The sequence below is a fragment of the Alosa sapidissima genome, chromosome 22, assembly GCF_018492685.1.
Source record: "Alosa sapidissima isolate fAloSap1 chromosome 22, fAloSap1.pri, whole genome shotgun sequence".
Classification (NCBI taxonomy): Eukaryota; Metazoa; Chordata; class Actinopteri; order Clupeiformes; family Clupeidae; genus Alosa; species Alosa sapidissima.
Window position 1 is genome coordinate 23,892,471 of NC_055978.1, and position 20,012 is coordinate 23,912,482.

Below are 20,012 nucleotides of genomic sequence, written 5' to 3' on the forward strand. Positions count from 1 at the left end.
GTAGGCAATCAGAGAAAAAGGAAAGAAAGGAAGAAAAGAAAAGAAAGAGAGAGGCCCATGGGTAACAGGGGCGAGGAAAAACTCCCTAGAATTGGAGATACATATAGGAAGAAACCTCGAGCAGATCCACGACTCAAGGGCCTGACCCTTGATCTGCCTAGGGTCAATACAGGACAGTAAGGTCTGTATACATGACAAATGCATATGATAGTCAGATGTAGAGAATAAGACATGGTGTTAAAAGCACTTGAGCTGAAAGTTACAAGAGGTGGGGTGATTACGTATCTGGTTTGATAATTCATTATTCCTGATTTAGTGACAGAAAGTTCAAGTAGTCCAGCGTTGGATTTGTCCAGGGGAAGGAAGTTGTCATGGGGCATGTGGTGGGTCGGCAGACGGGCCAGGAATCTGGGCAGAATTGTCATAGGCAGGTGATGGGTCGCAAGGCTGTACGGGCCAGGAATCCAGATAGGGGGACAGTAATAGGGCAGTCGAGGATGGGACTTCAGGTGAGATAGGTGAGAAGAGGGCCAACACATGGATGGTTGATGACTGGTGACGATATACCTCACAAGTGAGGTACAGTAAGGGGAAAGAAAGAGAGATGTAGAGTGGGTTAGTATTACTGAAAATCAAAATGGTTAATGTCAATAAGTATAATCAGTGGTACTACATATTGTTACAGTATATCATAGTGAGAATAGGCAAGAGAGGGAGAGTTGAGAGAGAGAGAGAAGGGGAGAGAGGAGAGGGGGGTGGTTGTACGGCGTGACACATGAAAAGTCCATGACAGCACTATATAGCAGCATAACTAAGGCATGGTGAGGGGTAGTCGGCACCAGCGCAGGTATGGTCAGTGACCACCATCGCACGCGCGACTGGGGTGCCAGTCACATGAGGACTCAGCAGGGTGGTCCATTCCAAAAATCCCTGAGGTGGGTGAAGTTCCACACCGCACCATACCTAACTATGGGAGGCAGTAAAGAGCTATGTTTTAAGTCTAGACTTAAAAATAGGGAGGGTGTCTGCTTGACTTCTCTTTCTGCCTTTGGTGCCCTCATCTCTTTAAGGATCTTGGGCTGCATGATCATATACAAGATGCTTTATACTGACATGAGCTGTCAATGAACGCTCAAGCACCGTCTTTCCAACATAAATCAATGCGTCTATAAATGTTATGAATTCCCTCATGTCAAAACAGCATTGGCCAATATTCAATTTAATTTGTCATCTCGCAAACACTGACATAAATAAAATCTTCATAAATCCCCAAGCACTGATTTATAAATATGTTATTCCGTATTAATGAATGTATCATGACGTCCCGTTAGATACACTTAATGTAAAATGCTAACAATAAAAGGTGGACGAAGGACAGAGCCAGCAGCCTCAGATCCTCACTGTGCTCTAGCTCACCTTGCAGTGAGTAGGGCATCCATACCCACAGGACCAGTCAGGCTGAAGCACAGCAAATGAGCCAGGGGCCAGGGAGAGTGCACTGTGTACAGTGCACTTTATAATCCCCCACCACACGCCTCACCTCCACGTGGAACCACTGAGTGATACATCACATGCAAACAAGGGAATCGACCACTGATGTGTATGGCTGGCCATGCACACAAATGTATCAGACTCTCGGAAAAAATAAAACAAAAGCACACACACATACACACACATCCTTACACACACACACACACACACATCCATACACACACACACACACACACCTCACATCAGCACAGGTGAGTGCAAAAAAGGTCACTCTTAACCATATGCACTGACAGCCCTAAACAGTGAGTAAACACATTTAGGGCACGCCTAAGCTGCACATACCTGTTCTCGTCTTTTCTACTGTAATTAAATACACTAGAAAGTCGATGTCTGATAATAACCAATGGCAACTGCAGTGAATTCCCTATAAGGCAAACACCCTGACATGCACCACTGAACACTACAGGTTCAATATGACCACAGATCTACAGGTCTGGCTTGTTGCACTGTGAGTGTGAGTGACGGTGTTAAATTCCCCGTGGCCTGATACATGCTGCTCTATTGGTCAGTGCCTAAGGCAAGGTGTTCCTGTGAACCAAAAACTAGAGGACTGACTGTCACCTCTCACTGGACCACTGTCTGTGAGCACTCTCTTTTTTGCTTTAAAGGCCACGCGAAAAAGAAAATGTCGAACAAACCAGGACACAGACAATTAGAGCTTTTTTCTTTTGCATTACCTGCAGAGGACCAGCCGCCACTGATGACCTGATATGTGATTTTATTCCAATGGGTCTCGTAACTGCTGTGATCACTGCTGTGATGAAGTGCACTTAAGTGAACATAGAACCACAGAAGAGAATAAAACACAAGGACTGCAAATCAGAACTGCCATGGGCTCTGTCTACGCCACCAAAAACTTCACAAACTAACTATACAAATTGCACTTGAAAAACAGCAGCCAAACTTTCACAGTTCAAAGAAGCAGGAGAGAAACTTTATTTCCTCCCAGACAGGAGAGTGATTACACAGAAAACGTGCGTGTGGCTTCAAAAGCAGCTCCACACGGGCACCTCTCTTATAGCCACATCTGAAGTGGACTTTTAATTCATCCCACTGTTGTTTCAATTCGATTCTGGATATCTCGTTTGCGCTCCCAGTCCCTTTAATGAGGTTTTGAATCATTATTTTTTTTTCCCTTTCAATCTTGCTAATGAAAAGAGAGCAAGAAACACAAAAAATATTTTACTTCCAGTTGAATCTATGACAAAATAAAGAAACAATAAAGAGGGTAGCTGAACGTCTATTAACCCTTAAAGGTGTAGGTTTTTGAACATTCTAAGTTCCGCAACAATTGAAGGTTCTAAAATTCTATGTTGAATTCAATGAACCCAGATATTCTTTAGAATGTTAATTTCCCAACATTCCCGTCACACCGGTGTGACGGTACTCCTTTAAGGGCTAAAGATGATATTCATCTTATTTTCCAACTATGGGTGGTAGTAGCCTGGGTGTTCCCATGCTGCCTTGCACGCGATTTGATTCACGCTGCTAAGGCAGCCTGGAGACCATGGAGCAAATTTTCGCCTGAGATAGGGAACCAATCACAGAATAGGTGGGAAAGCAAGACGATGATGAGCTATGCACAGACGCATTTGATAGACATCCGTGGCACCCAATAAACGGATCTGGGCATTTTTTTCAAATACGAGAAAATGAACGTTTGGTTCCCAGACCACGTCTCATTGAGAAGTGGTGGCGCTAGCCAGGCTAGGGTGGTAGGCCATTTTAATTATTTCACAAGATATTTGCCATCCCAATAACAAAGAATGTCTGATAGTTCAAAGAGTACATTTACTGTGATATACTGTGAAATGTGTCCAAATGAGTGTGTGTGTGCGTGCACGCCTGTGCTTGTGTGTGCGAGAGAAAGAAAGACAGCTAGAGAGAGAGTGAGAAAGAGAGAGAGTGTACGTGTATTAAACATTACATCCAGGAAAGTTTCCTTAATGAGATTGTGGGCTGGAGCGTGATATGTACTATACCACCCAACTGTATAAGAAATAACACTCCCTTGACAGAGAGCGAAAACATAGCACACTATTTCTCTCCAGTTGATGTCAAGTATGATAATTAATTGCCTCTCTGTTGTGGTGGTGGTAGATGAGGTGAGCTGTTCTGCGAGCGGTTCTCACTGAAGGGTAAAAGTCAAGCGAGAGTCTTTCATGACTTTGCTCTTGGCTTAACAAACTGTTTCTGCAGCTCGTGTGCTCAGTGTGTGGACCTGCACAACAGGAAGAGAGCAGGTGGGCTGCGCTCGTAAAGCCTGTGGCACCAGCCTATTTTTACAACCCGGTGTGGATGTGGATGTGTTGTCTCTGCAGCTTTGAGCTGCTTTCCAGAAGCCAGGTGTTGGGGGGAGATGAGTGACGCATAAGCTCCCTGTTTTATGTATGTTTGGTGATATGTGCACGTGTGTGTGTGTGTGTGTGTGTGTGTGTGTGTGTGTGTGTGAGTGTGTGTGCCTGTGCGTGCCTGTGTGTGGAGCTGGAGTTGGGGGGAGCATACTAGAGGATTGTATCTGCATCCTTTTATATCCATGTCATAGCAAAGATAGGTATAGAGAATTATGAGAGAGAGAGAGAGAGAGAGAGAGAGAGTGGATCAGAGGCACTATCCAGTTCCGGTATGGCTGAGGGAGGATTCTTTAGATATGTTTGGCTGTTTGTAACATATATATTTATATATACTATGTCACAGGGGGAGGGTGATGGAGCGTTGTGGGGATTTGAGCCTTACTGGTGCTAATGGGGGGAGGGTGGGGGGCTGCTCCACTTTCCAACAAAACATCTCATAGGCCCTAGTGGAGGCTAGAAGGGGACAGGGAAATGTATGGATCTGTAAGTGACAGAAAGTTATTTAATGAAAACAATACATTTATTTTGAGTACATTAAATTACATGGAATATCCTAATATCGGACCAGTCAGTAATATTAAAGACAGGAGCAGAGGCAAAGTTGAATTTATTTTCAGGTCTAAACCAAACCAGGCTCAGAAGAACCATAATATATGAAATAGGGATAGCCACATAATATGAAGAAATAACACTTTTGACACAATGCCACTGTGCCCAGATATCCACTAAAGTTAGCATGCCAACTTGCCAGCACAGGGCCGTCTCTCTTGTAATACCACTTTGTATCTACAGTGGAATACAATGAAAGTCAACGGAAGAGTGCCGTCACTAATGCAATGGCACGTTCAATACAATTCGAGTTTCTGTTCCTGTCCAAGTTATGGTGGGGAACATGGCTCTTGTCTAAATACACAGGGTCCAGGAAATGAGTAACATGATTGATGAATCACAAAAATATAACATAAACCATTGAGTAGAAGATATCAACAATAGATATCACTGTAGTGTTATTGGTGTCTATCAAATATTTGTTAATTCTCTTCACTGTGTATATTGTTATTGTGCCTATAATTATGAAACTACCAAGTATCTGATCCTTTAAGTTGCTTTACTTTAGATTTCAACTACAGATGCACTGATATGGAACTTTAGGGCCGATAACGATAACCGATATTTATTGGTTTGTTGTGGCCGATACCGATACGATAACCGATAATATTACTCTATTACTAAAAAAATTGTGAAAAGTGATTTGGGGAAAGCATTTAATAAGCATAATTTTATTGCAGTAATTTTACCTACCACCAAATGATAGACAGAACTCATAATAGTCCTCAATAGTGTGGCAGTCAACAACATAACAGTAGCCTAGCCCTACAGTATGTGTGGCTCCTTTAAGTGAACCTGACGTCAGTGAATTGCGAGTGAGTGGCTAGAGAGTATGAATCGTTTTAATTTAGGACTAAACGCTCATAAACGGCTCAGCTGGGAATAAGCTACAGTATAGTGACAAAATCAGAGTTTGTGAGGGAAACTTATGTTTAGTTTCAACTGAATAAAGCTGCAACTCCTCAGACTGTATATTATGTCCATCTACTCTATTGCACACAACCTGCTGCAGCAGAAATGAAAGAGGTTAGCCCCGAAGGTTTTAATAACTTATTATGATGACCTGTCTGGAACTGAAGCAGGAATGGTTAGCATATTTCTAGGTAGTAATACAAAACCCAAGCTAACGTAATGCAAATATAATACTAAAACACAACTTAGAACTAGGCCTACTTATGTACTCGTCCCACAACAAGTTTGCTTATTTGTTTCCCCGATCAGCGCGGTAAAGTGCAAACACACCAGCACAAGACGGCGGTTAAGGTTAAATGGCGGATCATTCACGAGACGATTTTGAGATGCACAGATTCCCAAATGAACACATATCCACAGATTTTGTTAGAATGGTGAAATACATTCACACCGCTGACATTATATTGAGGAAAAAGTATAACCAAGCTCAAGTAGCTCAGTGTAGCCAGACGGATCTTACGTAGGCCTAAATTAGGACTTTAAAAAATATCAGCACAAATTATCGGCCAGAATTCTGTTATCGGACCGATAATATTATTTTCATTTTTTCACTTATCGGCCAATAATATATCGGCCGCCGATATATCGTGCATCCCTAATTTCAACCTATAAAGCTCAACATAGGGAACATATGTTACTTACAGAAGAGCGAGTAAAATGTGGTAGAATCCCCATGCTTTCTGTTCTCCACCACTTCACTCCTTTATCACTGGCCTCTTTTCCTCTGCCAGGCTATTGGAGAGTGACTACAGGACAAGCCTGGGCATAGGGCCAACTGCCGCACTTCCCCAGCTAAGGAGATGGCCTGTCATTCTGCTGAAAGACAGACTTTCTTCTTTCTCTCTCTCAGTTCCTCTCACTTTCATGATTTATCTTCTCACTCTTTCTCTTTGCTATAGTTCTCTTTTTTTTTTGCTTTATTCCGTCGTTGCTCCAGTGGACACACAACATGATTGGCACTCTTCTGCTGATCCTATAAAAGAATATTGCTTGCTGGATTATGAGAGGCCTCAGTAACCAGCTGCCACTATCGTGGACGAGGCGTCGTCATGAGACAAATCAATGTGTCTGGCCATAAATGTTAACCTCCGCACACCCGTGGCATTACTGCGGATGTCTCCTGCCAGGGGCATGTACACTGTATATCGGCTATGATAATAAGTGGCGAAGGGTGGCCGCACAGCACAAGGTCAGTAGTGTGTGAGTTTAGTCAGAGGATAGAGGGGGTAAACAGACAGTAAAGCTCTGGGGCTGTCTAGATGGCAAAGTTCTGAGCCTCGGTCTTGTTCTGTGCCGCCCATGGGGCTTTGGTCTTTGAGGCAGCCAGCCTGCCATAGTCTGCCAGTAGAATCCAGATGAGCTGAGGGGAGAATGTGTAAACAGTGTGGGTGTCTTTTCTTTCATTCTCTCTGTCTATCTCAGTTTCCCTCTTGCTCTCTCTCTGTCTTTTTTTTCTCCAAGAGTGCTTTGAACAGATGATGCCTGTGACTGTCTGCCACAGACAAGCGGCCTCTGACCCTGCGTGGGCTTGATGGTGGGCAGCGCGAGGGGCAGAGGATTAATGAGAACACGCGTGGCACAGGCTAAGCTTGGTTCTCCGGGGACTGCTAACACTAATTAGCCACTCTGGAGAGAAGGGAGGAAGCCGTAGGACAGAAAGGAATAGGGAAATAAAGGGAGAACCTCAGAGCACGAGTCTTTCTAAATGTGGAGCATGTGTGCTACATGGAGGTGGAAGAATGGTAACCCGGAGCGAGTGTCAGCCTTGTCGTCACCATGCCTACAGTGAGAGAGTGTGTGTGTTATGTGAGTAAGGGTGCATGTGTGTGTGTTGGACGGAGAATGGCTAGATTAGCATTTCTCTCTAGCCTGCCTCTGGCTGTTTTCTCCCTCCTCCCCCTCTTGTCTCCCTCGGTCTCTAACCCCCCCAGTCTTTGATTACCGTGAAGTCACTCTGGTGTGTTGCCTGCGTGTTATTTTTGGAAAAAAGGGAGGGGCCGATGGTAATCAGGCTCAATTTTCCTTGTTACCCAAAATAAGAGTGATTGTTCTCTGTGTGCCAACGATGGAAATTGCTTTTGATATCCCCTTGCAGAGTGTGCGAGGGCAGGCTGCCGAACTCATTTACCCGTCTGCCTGCCGGGCTGGATGCCATTGTCTGTGTCCACAGAGACAGGTGTGCTCCTTCAGGGGTCTCTGCTGCTCCTATAGTTGTCCAGTATATCTGTTCTCTCTTTGTCTGTCTCTCTCTCTCTCTCTCTCGGGCTCTGACTCTGACTGTTTCCATCGCTCACTCACTCTTTCAAGCTGTCTCTCTCTCTATCGTAATGCAGCATGACATTCCACACCCTTTCATGTGGAAATCCTTTTTTTCTACCAGAAGCCATGGTTGTCTTCCACCAGTCACCATATTCCTCCAGCTTTCCCTCAGTTGCTTTTTCTCTGCCCTGACCTCTCTCTCTCTCTCTCTCTCCCTCTCTCTCTCTCCTTCTCTCACCTTCTCCCATAGTCATTGAATCTCTTCTCAGCTTTCTGCTCAATTTGAATATGATGGGGATATTAACCCGGCCTTGGTTCTAAACATGCTTATTATTACTGTGCATACTTCCCTGAGGTGCACAGTGACATGTTTGAACAGAAAATATACCATTAAAGGTTTCAAGATTTTTTCCTTGTCCTGACCCTCACAAAGCTTGCCACCAAGTGTGAACAGTGGGCAGGTAATTTCCAATTTGCAACAGGGCAGATAACTGGAAAATCTAGTTTATCTAAAGGCTGGAAATAGTATCTTTAAATGTTGTAGATGTTGTAGAAAGCTAACAGTATCAACAAATTATGAAAGTCAGGGCAGCCTAATAGGATTGTAGAACTTCTACTTCCCCACCGGCATTCATCAACACTGCCTTCAGTTTTAGCTTTGCTTGCTGTTGGAGAAACTTGCTAATGAACATAAAGTTCCTGCCATGGTTATCTCAGTTTCCTGATCTGCACTCTGTAGAAAACCAGTAGGGTGAGTGCAAGAGGGGAATGCACAAGAGAGGACCTAGGAATCTTGACCATAGCTGTCAACCCTCCTGTTTTTTCCGGGTTTCACAAGTATTTTAGCTTTTTCCCCCGCTGCCATCCCGTTTTAATATTTTCCCATAAAATATCCCATATTTTAATACTCTTATATCATTAGCCCTACCACCAGACCCGTCAGTCTCTGTACTGTTGTGCTGTTGCTACCCCCTTGCCCTTCCAGCGAAACAGATGTTTTCAAAGCATCGTTTTCCTTGCTTGAAGAAAACCTTAGAGTGATGTTAGCCTGTTTACGATAACGCCGTGTTTGTTGTTAGAGCACAATTTGATGCCAATCAATAAGCAGTCACGTTAGACCTGCTGCAAACCTCATTTAGAAGTGCGGTTAGCAACAGAAAGACAATGTTAAAATGTTGCCGTATTTTGGGTGAGAACCCCGAGATATCTCTTTTTTCAATCCTCAAAGTTGACAACTATGATCTTGATGAAATGTTCTGAAAAGAGGAATGCTCTCAAATAGGTGCTAATATTGTGGCAAATGTCTATTCTTTTATGAGGATTGTTCTTTTCTTCTCAGGATAAATTTGCCTCCCTTCAAGATTGGATTTTCGGATTGAAAAAAAACTCTTTTACTCATCTTTGGGTACCAAAAAATGCAAAGGGCACTGTATGTTCAATAACTTTTGAATTTGAATCAAGTGCACTCATTCATATTACAATTATCAGGGAACAGTGAACATTGTGTTCATCATTTTCATTTTGGAACTATTTTATATAGAAAACTGAAAGGTTTACTGTGAAAGAAAATGAAAATGTTTGAAGGACAAGATTGTTATCAACTGTTTGGTTAATCACAGGTCAGTCACAAGACACCTTTACACACCCAAACCACAAAGGCTATAATACTAAAGCTGCATATGTTGACAGAACTCTCCTACACAAGGTCATCAGCCCTAGCCCTTGTGCTTTTGATACATTACACAAGCCGTGTAAAAGCTAGTAATGCACTAGAAAACAATTGTAATCATATTATGATCCATGACACATTTGAAATTTACGTTGTTTGTCAATCACAAGTGTCCAGAAAAATACACGCAAATATACTGTGGGCTTCATTTGATGTGCCCCTAACCCCTAAGCAAAGACAATTTCAATGGTGTCTCCACCCCAGTCTTCTCTTCATCCCTGGGCTCTGGCCCTGACTGAACTGCACAGTGGTGAAGACCTTCTGAAGTGGCACGCCCTTCAGCATGTCCTCTAAGCTCAGCCACTGTTCGTGCTTTGGCACCGACTACCCTCCAAGTCATCCATCACAGCCTTCCTTTTTAAACATTCTCAACATGATTGAAGAAATAAAAAAAGAGTGATATTATGCCTCTTTGGCAAAATGATAGGCATGGCCTTTATATAAAGCCAGTGGCTGTGTATTGATGCTGTGGACCGCTCACTGTGTGCTGTATGAGGGAGCTTCTGATGCATAGTGTCCTCTTGTGCCCTGCCTTGTTTTGGTGCAGTGAGACCGAGAGTGGTTTTATGGCTGATTAAGCTACGTATGACTCTTAGGCAAGAGGGGCGGATGTATCGGAAACAGAAGAAACAGAACGCCTTTTTATGGGAGCTGACTGTATTTCAGTTCTCACACTCTCCCTCGACAGAGGTGATTTTCATCCCAGGCCTACTGTGAAATGAAGTTAACCCACTCACAATTTTAGCCAAGTCAGGAAAAAATAATTTATGGAGAGGTGGAGAAAAAAAATATAACTGCTCATATTCACCCAAGTGCTCTGAACTCATTTCAAGGACACCCACTTCAGGGCATGCTGTGCCACTCTTTCAAAATAGAGTGAATGGGGGAAAAACCTGTCCATGAAGCTGGGGGCACCGTGAGGTTGGGCCATCCTTGGGTCGAGACTGTTATTGTTCTGAATGGGCTCCATGTGTCATATGTGCCCTCTGTAATTTGATCTATCACAAGCTCAGAGGGGCCTCAAAAGACATCTGGGGACATTATTATTTGATGGGCTGATCATGCTACAGCCACTGGCATCACCCCCTCTCCAGCACCCTGCAATATCATCACTTTGCTAAAGCCTACAGGCATGATTCAGCATTTCACTCAATTCCTTGAGTAATGGCTGTATCTGACCATGAATCTGTGTACTCTGACCATAAACCTGTGTGTGTTTGGGGGCTGGGATATGAGGGGAGGCTTGACATCATCCAAGTATACTGAGAGTCAAGAGGGAGACTGATTTAGCTGGGAGCACAAGGCAGTTGGATAAATGCTTCAGATGCTTTCTCAATAGCAGCATGCATTTGTAGCAGGTTAGGGGGGCTCAAATACAAAATTCCATTGCTGGTTGGAATTCAGTATGGCATACTGAGGTCATATCCGATGAGCGCAACAGACTGATAAAATAAACACAAATTTAGCAACAATATTAGCATGCCATTACAATTATCCTGCTATCACTGGGGATTCATTTTAGTTCCAAATGGTCTTGGGGTAAAACAGAAGGAAATTAATTAGGAAAGCCAGTGGACATCATCCTTGCTTGGATACTCTCCAGACATGTATGAGGCCTGAACTCATTGGAAGGGGCAAATCACCAGAACTGTTGGGGACAGAGTGAAATTAGACTCCAGTGTGAACTGGCCCACAAAGGCTAACAGCATTTCATTATGTCCAAATGAAAAGTGGAACCCTCAGAGGTGGCCAGAAATTGGCTGCTGGGCCAGTGACTGTTTTTCATGGCTTCAACATAAGTTCAAAACTCTGTTTTGTGTGGTGCAGGGCGAGCTGGCGATAAGAACCTTTGTCCTTGTCAAACGGACAGATCTTCCCCTGTCAGTTCAAAGGCAGCACAGTTCCTCTTCCCTCTCGTCCACTTCCTCTTTTGGTGCACTCCGATAGCTGGGATATCTTATTCCAACAACCTTTCTCAACTTAAAAACAGATGTTAAGTGTAATGACAGTGATGATGCAGCCTTAAACCAGCTTGAAGAACTCATTCTTCAATATGCTGTTAAGCCATTAATCTCAAGGCTCCAAAACTAAAAATGAAAAACGTATAGCTTAGTTTTACAATATGTAGCTCTTTTGGACTCAAATAGAATCTGCATATTACCACTCAGCTTCACCTGATTCAGCAATTAGTTCTGCTTTGTCAGAGCTTATCACTAGGTGGCCCGAAAATCAGCAATACTCATCTCTGTCCTCAGCTCCTTTCCCCTCACCTTCCAAAACCAATCAAGAAACCCATTCATGTCACTTAGCCATCATAACGTGCATACATGATGGCTGTTTAGTCACTGGATACAGCAGACATGATATCCATTTTGAGAGCAGACTATTCATCATAGTGAAGTGTTTGCAAGCAGACATGTTGGGAGGAAAAAAAAGAGTGAGAGATCTTGCTGCTGGCAAGGTCATCATGTCGGACAAGCTGTGCCGGGCCACCGCGAGAGAGGGGAGGGGGGATAAAAATGTCACCGCAGCTGTAAATAAAAACACAAATAATAATCATAGAGTTTACTTCCACTGAAAGCTGAAGGAGTCACTTTCTCGCCATGCCCTGCACTCTCCTGTGCTGCTGAGATTTTAATCTTACCCACTAAATCTCCTCGAATGCCCCCATTCATCTCTGGAGGCTGCATTTCTTAGGGAGGCTAGGTACTGGACTGTCAATGTTCACCTTCCTAATAGTGTGATCTTTGGGGCAGAAGATTTTAAAGAGTGTCCAAAAAGCTGAAAGCCAAAAAGCTGAGCTTGACCTCTGTTCTATAAGAGTTTAAATCACCTCATGTTGGAATGGAAATGGGAACTAGGGTTCTGGGGGGAAGCATATATTCATCCCTGGTAATAACACAAGAAGGAAGATGATTAGATAGATAGATAGATAGATAGATAGATAGATACTTTATTGATTCCCAAGGGGAAATTCAAAGAACATGTAGTATAATAGCCATTGGTTAAGTTAGATGGATGATCACAGAACACTTTTCAAATATTTTATCAGGGCTTAGGGACATGACGACAGAGGCAAAAGAGGAGTTCAAATGCTCCCCTCACACTGAGAACTTTTAGCTCACAGTGATTGGCTAAACACCCTAAAGTTAATTACAGATGCAAATGCATAAGCACCTTACATTCATCTTAACGCAAGACAAGAGCCGTGATGCTTCCATCACTCATTCTGTATTGGATTATTACAGACAATGGAATTAAGTATGCAAATGTATGAATATTATTGCGCTCAGGCAACATCAGGCCCCACAGCATCTCGACTGGCAGAAAACACTTCTATTAACCTCCCGCAGATAAGAAGACAGCGAGGGGCTTCACACTGACGAACATTTTTAGAGAGAGCAAAATAAAACAGGAAATATGGCATACGAAATCGCTGTACCCAGTCATCGCATTAGCACAATTCAATAGTTAATGGCTATAGCAGTCACTTTGAATTTTCCCAGCACAAACAGTTCTGTTGTAGTTCCACGTTTTCCCTCTTTCTTCATCCTCTGTCTTCTTACTAGCTTGCACTTTCTCTCCTTTTTATCTTTCTCCATAATTTTGCTCTTGCTCTAAATTCTGTCTTGAATGCACTGCGATAACCCCTCCCCATCCCTCCCTCTCTCTCTTTTTCCATCTTTCTCTGTCTCTCTCTCTCTCTCTCTCATCCTTCTGTAGCTGTGCTGAGTGGGCTATTGACGCTAAGATCGTCTTTCTGCAGAGTGAAGTCGGCGTCTGATGCATCACTGGCTTGGAGGCAGGCGTGTTGAAAGGAGAGGAGAGAGGAGCGGAGAGAGGGATCTTTCCACTAGGAGGGGGGTGGGGTGTGATGGGGGGAGTTCTGCAGCTTTCATCTCTGCTTCATAGATGGATGTGCCACTTTGGCCTTGCCTCCATCACCTGTGCCCACACGCCATCCACACAGTCCACATCAGCCACCAGAGAACCAGCCCTCAAAGATTTATTGAGTTTATTTATATTCCAGTGTGAGACGGTGCACAAGTGTTTCTCAGCCCATTTTAATGGACTTCAAGCTTACGCAAACTTGTGCTGTGCTAAAGCGTCAGATACTGTACACTGAACCACGTGTCCCATCTCTTACAAAAGCTGTCCTTTGAGAAATATGTGCTACACGTCCTATCAATCCCCAGTGACTTCGGTGGTCCCTGAAGTTCATTGCTGACGTCTCCCATTGCATTGTAGCTCTCCTGTTTTTCACAGCTTTTAGGAGCCATATCTGGTCCTCCTGGGAAATTCCATATCTTCTCTCCTTTTTCAGTGACTAATAAAGGCTACCCCACCCCCCTTGTTGTCCACTGGGGCAGTAAATGACTAGAGTCATTAGCAATGGAGTACTCTTCACACTCTTTCTTTGCCATGCTATGCAAAGTCATGCCATGAGGTTTTCTCTGCCTAGTTACTTTCCACTTACATTTCGAGTCTTCCTCATTTTCACAGAATCCACACAGACATCTGCTTTACAATGGAAAGACCATTGCGAGTAGTGGCACAGATCTATTGTGAGAGCGAAGTACCTTTCCTTCCGTCTTGTTCTATGATAAAGTTGTCAAAACAAGGTCACACAATGAGTCAAAACAACCTTCTAACCGACCATAGCAATCAACTTTGCTGCCATCCTTTGCCTACAATCACTACAATCTCTTGATTTGAACACCTCACACACATATTCAGCACAAACACACTTGCAAATGGTCCCTCAGAATGTTTTGCCATTTCAGAAAATTAATGACTGTTACAATTCACCCCCAACCAATTTGATGATCACTTGGCTTGCTATATTTGTCAGTAGATCACTCTCCTCATATCTTTTCTATACGACACTAAATCTTGGTCAAACCTGACAGTGCATTATGGGAGAAATGACTTCTGTTCCATTGGATCTAGAGATCTATGTTTTCTATTTGACTGCATGGGCAAATAATGTAATAAATTATGTTTATAAACACTTGCAGATAGCTGGGACTGCAACAGGCCATTACAAGGGGGTGAAAAATCACATGCACTTGACTTTCTCACCTCTACACAGCGGTACAATAAATACACATATCTTCCCTGCATCTGTGTAATTTGCTGATAAGCAGCATGGCAAGCATTTTGAAACCAATTCATTTGTTACAAAAAAGGAAATAGCCCACATTTAAAGGACACCTGGAGCAAGTAAAATGTCAAATGTTTCAAGAATTCCATAATTTCATGTTTGTGTGACTCACTGGAAGACACACATTGCCTTCATAATATTCCCAGGTGTAGGGCTCTATAAAGTTTTTTTTTTTTTTAGTTTGAGAATTCATCATTTAATTGTTTTCAAAAGTATGTTGAAGTGAAATAAAGTCTCTAAGGAGATAAGCTAATGTGCTCTACACTGCAATATAGTAGTATCAGGACTACTAGAAAAAATCACATTTGCATCACTTTCTGTCAGTCAAGTGCAGAGGTGGAAAGTAACGAAATACATTTAGGCCTACTCACGTTACTGTATTGAGTAGTTTTTCTGTGTATTTTGTATTTTTTAAGTAGTTTATAAAATCGGTATTTTAAATGTTACTTGATTACATTTTGAGTGAAGTATTGTAGGCCTACTTCGCTACATCAAAAATCCCATCCGTTACTTGAGTAAAAAAAAAAGACTAACGAAAACGGAAAGGGAGAGAAAAAAATCGGCCCTAAACCACTATCCGAAATGCATCAGATTAGCCTAACCTATGAAAGTGTATTTTCCGCTATTCCAATCGGTTGTCTCAGTTCGTTTTAGCACTAATGATTGCGGAGATATTTAAGCAAATACCATGGGATTTCGTGTTTTGACGTTTGTGCTCACCTTTCTTTGGAAAGAAGTTTATTAGCAGTTGTTTCCCCTCAATTTGATGTCTCTCTTTTTCCTGTTTTGGCCTTTGTTTTTAGTAACCTGACTTGGCTTTCTTGGAGAAAGACATTGCACCAGCAGCAAAACAATTAGCGGTCCATTACTAGCGCTCAACTAAATAAACAAAAGATAGACTACCTTATGAATCGTGCAGGCGGACTAAACCATTTAGCTCTTTAGCAAGGGAGAGTGAGAGTGACCTTACACAGTTTTCACTATGTTTTGTATACAAAATACAGTCAGTCAAACTTTAAATTTCGTCTGACATTCATTTTGACATTTAATTTGGAAGTTAAAATATTGTAGCGTCGGTGGATGTACATGTTTAACGTTGAATGAGTGTCTCCCAGAATGCAGTGCGAGTGAATGCTAGAATGTGTAATGTCGGTTATAATAGTTGTAGTTATGTTTAGCATGTTGTGTATTTGTTAGCGTGTTAGTCTCTTTGGTTGTACATCATGTGTTTATCCTCGTGTTGATGTGTGTGGTGAACCCTTATTGTATGTTACATGTGCGGCTGAGACTACCCCTGTGTTGCCCTATGTAGTTGTCTGATTGTGTCCGAGTCTTCCTGTTCCAGTGGATGGCCGTCCTGGCCAAAGCTGAATCTTGTCTGAGGGTGAGCTCGCTACATTGGTGTCAGAAGTGGGATGGGCCCCTCCCGGGGCGCGGGGATCTGCGCCGGATCGGGATGGAGAAGAGGGCCGAAGACCAGACCTGCAAGATGGCGGCGAACCTCAGCAGATATTCCAATGGTCCTTTTAAGGACTAGCCAGCTCGCTGAGCTCGCCACTGCGGAGGATGGAGGACCTTCCGGACCAGCCCTGCACAGCCGACGAGAGCTGCCAGCGCTGGAGGAAGCGGCCCCGGCTGATGTCGCGGAAGTGTCCGCGGCTGGCAAGGAGTTCCCGGCTCGACGCTGATGTCGATGCTGCCGTCATCTGAGGATCTCATCCATAGAGAGCGCGAACTCTCTGACGACCTTGGAACACGACCACAGCGGCCGGGTTTACACCGCCAGCTACGGAAGAACTTCCAGATCGTCAGCTGCCGGTCGAGAGTGTGATGGAGTCATAGCTGCTAGTTCGGGAGCTTGCGGTGCTCCAGCTAGTGACCAAGAGGGTAACGTCGACCTGTAGAGCCTTGGGAGCTATCGTTTTGTGGACTGTTTGAAGTTTGAAGTGCGCACGTTCGACACAAGTCTGCGCAATGTTTTTCACGTTTTGTGTGTGAGTTCCTGTGTGTCCCGAGCCTGCTGGGAGGGTCGGGGTCTCCATTTCCCGCCACAGTGGAGCATCGTTGTGCTCGAGAGACAGCCGACAAACGTTCTACAAGAGGGCAGCGCGAGGAGGGACCTCGACGTGGACTGCTGACCGCCTGGAGATCGGCACACTGTGGACAGGTGGCAACGGCCACGAGCTGTCACAGTAGCCAGAGGGGGCTACCGAACGTCCAGGGGTTCCAGCGTATCCGGGGGTTCGGCTTGCAGTGGGACTGTTTGCTGCTGTTTGAGGTAGCGCAGCTGCACGGCGGGAAACCGAGGGCCCAAGCGACACCACGACCCACGTCTGGCCGGTTCTGGTGCTTGTTCGGGGGAGAACTGACGTGACAGAGGCAGCCGAGAGCCCTTCCAGTCGGGAGGGGTTATCGTGCAGCCGGAGGCTTTCCGGTCACTTGGACTAAGCACTGGGACTGACACCGACGCAGCCGCGAGCGGTGAGCTGAGCTGTCATTGCCGGGGACGACAATGGCTCGGGAGGGGGTTATGTAGCGTCGGTGGATGTACATGTTTAACGTTGAATGAGTGTCTCCCAGAATGCAGTGCGAGTGAATGCTAGAATGTGTAATGTCGGTTATAATAGTTGTAGTTACGTTTAGCATGTTGTGTATTTGTTAGCGTGTTAGTCTCTTTGGTTGTACCTCATGTGTTTATCCTCGTGTTGATGTGTGTGGTGAACCCTTATTGTGTGTTACATGTGCGGCTGAGACTACCCCTGTGTTGCCCTATGTAGTTGTCTGATTGTGTCCGAGTCTTCCTGTTCCAGTGGATGGCCGTCCTGGCCAAAGCTGAATCTTGTCTGAGGGTGAGATCGCTACAATATTCAGGTAAAATAAATATATGGTGGAAATAAGTATTGAACGCTTATCTTTTTTCCCAGTAATTAAACTTCCAGTGAGTCTATTCGAAATTTTCACCACACATTATATTAACACATATATAAAAAATCCAAACATAAGAGTTTTGTGTATTAAAGTGGAATGACACAGGAAAAAAGTATTGAACGTGCCTACTGAAATTTGTTCAATACTTTGTCGAAAAGCCTTTGTTTGTAAAGACAGCTTCAAGACATTTCCTGTATGACAAAACGTATTGGTCGCAGTATCAGGTCTGATTTTGGTCCATTGTTCTAAACAGATTCCAGGGGTCCCTCTTGTGAATCCTGATCTTTAGTTACTTCCAGAACTATTTAATTGAATTGGCTGCCTTCAAGTCTTTCTGGAGCTTTCTCCGAGTGGTCCTTGGCTCTTGGAATTGACTATCCTTCTGACTCCCTGGTCAGAAATATTACGAGGAGATCCTGTGCATGGCTGGTTGATGATGCAGTGATGTTTCTTCCACTTGCAGATAATGGCTCCCATGCTGCTTACTGGAAGATTCTGATGTTTTGAAATGCATCTGTAACCAGTTTCATTGATATGTTTTGCAACAATAAGGTTGCAAAGGTCTTGGGAGAGCTTTTTGCTTTTATCCATCATGAAATGTTTCTTGTGTGACACCTTGGTAATGAAAAACCTTTTTATAGCCCATCAATATGTAGGCTACTAACCAAGCTTATATTAATTTGCACAGATAGAAAGGATAACTACTCTCTATACAGATTCCAGCTTGTTCCTTCCCTTTCCTTGCCTTAGTGCGTCTTTTTCTTAGCGTGTTTAATACTTTTCCCCTGTGTTATTCCACTTCATTACATGACTCTACTTATGGAGTTGTTTGGATTTTTTATGTGTGGATTACCTGAGTTATTACTAATGCCTGGTGAAAATGTTGTGCCCCCTGTATTCCACTTTTCACGGGCCCTCTCCTCCATTGGGGCCCTATACTTCCCACTTTCCCCCCCAGTACGACGCCCTTTAATCTGCTGAACCTTCTGCTCGTTTCCAAATATAAAAAAAACTCAATATGCAACTCAATATTGGCCTGCCTGCCTCAGCTGCCTGTGAGGGGCTTTTCAGTTGTGCTGGATTACTGTTCACTGCAAAGCGACCCAAGGATGAGTGCAACTAACTTTGAAAATCAACTACTGCTCAAACTTAAAGGAGAACTCCGGTGATTTTTCACATAGATCTCCATTTCTCAACGTCCTTTTCAGGCCTCCACTCGGCGGCCATATTGCAATACTTTTTGGGCACTTATCGTGCATCTATTTCAGCAGAAATGCGTGTGCGTAAGGCTTCACGACACCAATCTTGCTCCAGCAGCGAGATCACAACAGATGATTGGCACGATGTCTTCACAGCACACCACATGATTGGCTCAATGTATTTTACAACACACCACATGATTGGCTCAATGTATTCACATGTCGATGTTTTGCCGCGGAAGGGTTGTGATATGTGTAGACATATGATGTGTAGACAACTGCCATATTGCCGTTACAAACTATCCCCATGCATTACTATGGAGGATTTTTTGAGTGCTGTATCTCCTCATTAGAAAGTCTTTGGTAAAACTGGTTGTTCTGGTACCCCCCCCCCCCCCCCCCCCCAAAAAACAAACTTTAAGTAACTTTTACTTAAAGTACATTTTAAATGAACTACTTTTTACTTTTACTTGAGTACATTTTCAGATCGGTATTTTAACTTGTACTTGAGTAATATTTCATCAAGGTATTGGTATTTTTACTTGAGTACAATATTTTCGTACTTTTTCCACCTCTGGTCATGTGTATGATGTACCCCAACTCCTACCAATAGAGAGCTATTCTGTTAGGTATGGGAATGGACTATTCTGACTTGGCATCTCAGGGCCAGGCTGTCACTTGGCAGAAGAGGGGTGTCCGTCTGGAGCTTTACCAGACAGGACACCAGTGTGAGCCTGTGCACCAGGGTCCCATGCCACAAGTATGGACACAAGCATCACAGCAATCTCAGCTTCACCTAGGTTATTTGCCAGCCAAGCTGGTATGTTGGCTTCACAGCCAGCCAGCCAGCCAGAACCTAAACCATACCCAAAATCCAGAACACTTGAGGAAATTTGACATGTCTGTTTTTGGCAGCCATTATAAATAGATTTTGCGAATGTTTGCTATTTCTCAGATTTCAATTCATATAAGAGATACATTATATTTCTGCAAAGGCAGAGCCCCACTATTACACTGCACTGGTACCTTGGTACTGGTACCACATCCAGACACACATACTTACATTTACAAGAAAGAAAGGCACAGAGGGGGAACAAACAATACACCACGGTAAAATATCTGTAGTTAGATATGTCTAACTCAGCCAATCAAACAGGACCACACCAGTGACATGGAAAATGACCCACACAGGCAGGCTGCCTCATGAAGAAAGATCCTATACATTATGTATTGGATATCCAAACAAA